The following is a 5,024-nucleotide window of genomic DNA, read 5'->3' as shown; positions in this document are numbered from 1 at the left end:
TTATTTTGAAATATTTAAGATATTAAGTTGTAAGAATCATACAACGAATACCTATATACCCTTTATCAATTGTTAGCATGTTGCTACATTTGCTTTATCTATGCTGTAAATATACATTATTTTTTTCCTGAATCATTTGAAAGTAAATTGCATGGACTCCCTGAATACTTCAGCATGTATTTCCTTTTTTTTTTAATAAAGACCTTTAGAAATATGGAATGCTTCACGAATTTGCCTGTCTTCCTTGTGCAGAGGCCATGCTCAATCTTCTCTGTATCGTTCCAGTTTTAGTATAGGTGCTGCTGAAGCGGGCACAGCATGTTTCCTAAAGCAGAACATTCTTCTGCAGAACCACAATACAATGATCCCACCCAAGACATTTTAACATTTGTTATAATGCTATTATCTGATTTATAATCCATATTCTAATATCTCTAATTATTGTAGTCTTTTAGAGGTGTTTAAAACTCTAGAATCCACTCAAATGTCACAGATTGTATTTAGTTGTCCCTTCATTTAGTCTCCTGTAAAGTTCCACAGCCTTTTTTGAGCATGTGTGCCTTTTGGGACATTGACTTTTGAAGAGCCCGGGCAAATTGCTTTGCGGAATGTCCTTACGTTTGAATTTGCAACATTTTAAAAAAGGGGAGCCAATTAGTTTCTAGGCCCCTCACTCAGTGTCAGAAACAGCAACAGCTCCCACTGGGTGGAAAGATGCAGACCTTGTCAATGGAATCAACTGTAGCCTCAACCCACCATGCTTTGGATGTAATCACAACTTGGTTGTGTGGAATGGCTCAAGGCTTGTCAAGCTTTCACATGACACAAAGCAAGGCCAAGGCCTGACTGATATGGCTGGTAAAGAGACAGCAAGTCACTTCTAGACCTAGACATTTTATTACTTAAGTAGACAGCAAGAAAGAAGAGGAAGCCTAAGGTGCCTGATCCCCATGATCTTTGTTCCACACACTAAAAAGGACAACACCGAAACAACGGTGTTTCAGCATTGCCAAGGAGCCCATTCTAGGCTGCCACTAGGGGGTTTTATATTCTGCAGCTCAATTCTGAAGGCATTGGACAGAGAGCTTCATATCCCATCAAAACCGGGGAGGTGATGAGAAACTGTCTCATGACAGCGTCCGAGGGAAGACTGGGAGGTGTGAGTGGTAAACGACCCCCTCACAGACCTCCTGTGTTCTTGTGTTTCAGAGGCTCACAAGGCATTCCACCACAACTCAGATAGTTCAAGGCTTTGCCTGTGTGGGTATGTGCAATGTCACTACGGGAGGGCCATTTCCATAATAAGGCTATTTCTCTTTTGACACTGGCTAGAAACAGTAGCAGTGGTGGCCTTGGATGAATGCAAGGACTCAGGCCTCTCTTGCGTGATCTGGTGTTGACCTGGATCGATCATGATTTGGAGGAAATCCAAGTTCAGATTTTTTAGGTAACTGGATATATTAGGCTAGTTCCTAGAATATGTTGTCCTAGAAATAGATTCACTTCCCTTTGCCACGCTGCCAAGGGAGTGAAGGGATTAGTGGTAGTTCACAAGTTTGACTACTATGTTAATTGCAGTACACTTTTCTTTTTACTATTTTGTCCTTTCTAGAGCATAGGCTCCATTTTCTTAATTAATTCTTTGGGCTTTCTTCAGAAATTCCTAAGCAAAGCTTTCTGTGTTAAGGAAAGAGCTTTTAACTGGTGGTTGGGTCTAAATAACGGTTGCAGCAAGCTTTCTGTCCAGAGAGAGCACACCAAGTCAACACTTCTGCTTCAGGATGGTGTCTGAACAAGGCCCATTCCTGTTTGGGTATGCCACATGTTACAAGGCATTAAGAAAAATTAAGACTAACATTCAAAAAGTCAATAACCCACAGGAAGCCTGTGGACTATTTTCAACATAACGTATTGGAAGCCTGAGAAAATGTATGCCAATGATCAAAAATACTAGGCACTTGGGACATAAAATATGCAGCTGGGTTAGTTGACAAAGTCAAAGAGGCTATTGTAAGGGGGGGGAAGGCATCTTTCAAAAAATGGAAATATAGCTTCTAATGAGGAGAAAAGGGAAGTCTGGAAAAATATGGCAGCTCAGATACAAAGTAGAAATTACGTGGGCTAAAAAAGAATGAAGAGGTATTTGCCAGGGACTCTAAAGCTCTTCTCTGAAATATATCCGGGAGAAAGCCAGCTAGAGAATCAGTGGGATTACAAGGATTAAAAGGGGATTTGACTTGTGGCAGGAGCCTGGGAGGTGGGGGTTTCAGGTTGCTGGTGGCTGAAATGAGAGGGCTCTAGCAAAGCTTTGGGTGAGGCCCTGCCCTGGAGAGGTGACTGGGGAAGAGAAGTTTTGCCTTCTCTCTGTGTCAGTGTCTTCTTTCCTCCTCCTACTTCATTCTCTCCCCGGATCTGCCTTGCTTTTGCTCCTCTTTGCCTTGAATGTCCCTTTTCTGCTTCTCCCTCCCCGGATCTTGGTCATTTCCAAATTGTGGTGCCTAATGAGACAGCAGAACGCTTTGGATTGGGTTCACTCGGTAGGCACACACACTCTCACCTAAGATCGCTAAGAAATGTCTGCCCCTAAGTAGTTCTGATCAGGAGTAGGTGAGGGGCAGAGTCGCCTCAAGGTCCTTTGCTTCTTCCACTGACGTCTGGAGAGGTAGACAACCTGGTCACCCTTGACCTAGTAGGGTTTAGCTAGGGGAGCCTGACACCTGGTGGTTACACTTGGGAGGTGCACAGGAGTTTTTAATAGCCCCACCCCTTTACCATTTACCATTTATTGAGCTATTAGCATGGTATGAATCATCTCATTTAAAACACGCAACAACCCTCTGAAGTATAATTATTAACTTGACATATGACTTATTTATATTAAATAGCTGTGAACTGATTTAAGCGATGGGGTAAGGGATTTTTTTTTCTTAACTCGTGGGGCAGTGCCTGCCACATAGTAGGCTCCCAGGAAGTATTTGTTGAAATAACATTTTGTGGGGTGCCTGGATGGCTCAGGCAGTTAAGTGGCTGCCTTTGGCTCAGACCCGGGATCAATCCCCATGTCAGGCTCCCTGCTCAGCCAGAAACCTGCTTCTCCCTCTCCCTCTGCCCCCCAGGTCCCCCCACCCCCCGCTCATGCTCTCTTGTGCTCTCTCTCTCAAATAAATAAAATCTTAAAAAAAGAAATAATATTTTGTACTTATCAACATCATGAAACAGTTCAGAAGGCAGTATCTTTGTAATAGAATTGATGTGGGGGTGTCTGGGTGGCTTAGTTGGTTAAGCATCAGACTCTTGATTTCAGCTCAGGTCTTGAGCTCAGGGTCATGAGTTCAAGCTCCACACTGGTCTCCATGCTGGGCGTGGAGCCTACTTAAAAAAAAATTGATATGAGGGGCGCCTGGGTGGCACAGCGGTTAAGCGTCTGCCTTCGGCTCAGGGCGTGATCCCGGCGTTGCGGGATCGAGCCCCACATCAGGCTCCTCCACTATGAGCCTGCTTCTTCCTCTCCCACTCCCCCTGCTTGTGTTCCCTCTCTCGCTGGCTGTCTCTATCTCTGTCGAATAAATAAATAAAATCTTTAAAAAAAAAATAAAAAAATAAAAAAAAAATTGATATGAATGCAGTACTGCCAGCCAGATAAACCTAGACTCAGTCTGCTGCAAGTCTTGCTTAAATGCTCTTTCCCAGAAATCTCCCTGTCTCAGATACTTGGAGACCAAGTCGGCTGCTCAGAAAAATTCAAATTTATTGAAACTCTATTCACCTACAATCATCCTAGACTCTATCCTGGACACCATAAGGCTGAGCTCCTGTTCAAATGTGCCCATTTCATATTGAGAAACCAGCAGGAAAACCACAAGTTTCATTCAGCTGAGGCTGCTTAAATGCTGCCTTCCTAGACTCCCCCACCTGGACATTAGGGGCCCAAGATGGATGTTTGTTGATAGGAACACTGAAGATGTCTGGGATGATGGTCAGTTTGATAGAGAGGAAGACTGTGAATCAAGTGGCAACATTCAGTGAATAACAGGGAGAGAGAGAGAGCGAGAGGTGGGGGGGGGAAGAGACTGACCAGTAGGTTGTTGGATGACCACAATGAAGAAGAGAAAATGAATGGATTGTATGAACCTCAAGGAAGCAATGTTGGGAGAGTTATGGCTTAGAAGTAGTGATGAAGGGGCGCCTGGGTGGCACAGCGGTTAAGCGTCTGCCTTCGGCTCAGGGCGTGATCCCGGCGTTGCGGGATCGAGCCCCACATCAGGCTCCTCCACTATGAGCCTGCTTCTTCCTCTCCCACTCCCCCTGCTTGTGTTCCCTCTCTCGCTGGCTGTCTCTATCTCTGTCGAATAAATAAATAAAATCTTTAAAAAAAAAATAAAAAAATAAAAAAAAAATTGATATGAATGCAGTACTGCCAGCCAGATAAACCTAGACTCAGTCTGCTGCAAGTCTTGCTTAAATGCTCTTTCCCAGAAATCTCCCTGTCTCAGATACTTGGAGACCAAGTCGGCTGCTCAGAAAAATTCAAATTTATTGAAACTCTATTCACCTACAATCATCCTAGACTCTATCCTGGACACCATAAGGCTGAGCTCCTGTTCAAATGTGCCCATTTCATATTGAGAAACCAGCAGGAAAACCACAAGTTTCATTCAGCTGAGGCTGCTTAAATGCTGCCTTCCTAGACTCCCCCACCTGGACATTAGGGGCCCAAGATGGATGTTTGTTGATAGGAACACTGAAGATGTCTGGGATGATGGTCAGTTTGATAGAGAGGAAGACTGTGAATCAAGTGGCAACATTCAGTGAATAACAGGGAGAGAGAGAGAGCGAGAGGTGGGGGGGGGAAGAGACTGACCAGTAGGTTGTTGGATGACCACAATGAAGAAGAGAAAATGAATGGATTGTATGAACCTCAAGGAAGCAATGTTGGGAGAGTTATGGCTTAGAAGTAGTGATGAAGTAGTGGGAAAATGCCAACCCTATCTCTAGGTTCTGTGATGTGCGGAGATGCAGGGGAA

General features: G+C 44.1%; 1 non-coding gene across 1 annotated transcript; it reads right to left on the bottom strand.

The window, feature by feature from the left end:
* Positions 1-207: 207 nt before the first annotated feature.
* On the bottom strand, positions 208-315 carry LOC117797607. The gene has a single exon (XR_004622606.1). It is a non-coding gene; the product is annotated as a U6 spliceosomal RNA (small nuclear RNA).
* Positions 316-5,024: the final 4,709 nt, after the last annotated feature.

The sequence above is a fragment of the Ailuropoda melanoleuca genome, chromosome X (genome assembly GCF_002007445.2).
Source record: "Ailuropoda melanoleuca isolate Jingjing chromosome X, ASM200744v2, whole genome shotgun sequence".
NCBI classification, from domain to species: domain Eukaryota; kingdom Metazoa; phylum Chordata; class Mammalia; order Carnivora; family Ursidae; genus Ailuropoda; species Ailuropoda melanoleuca.
The sequence above is the reverse complement of the archived record's forward strand: the minus strand, read 5'-3'. Positions and strand labels throughout refer to the sequence as shown.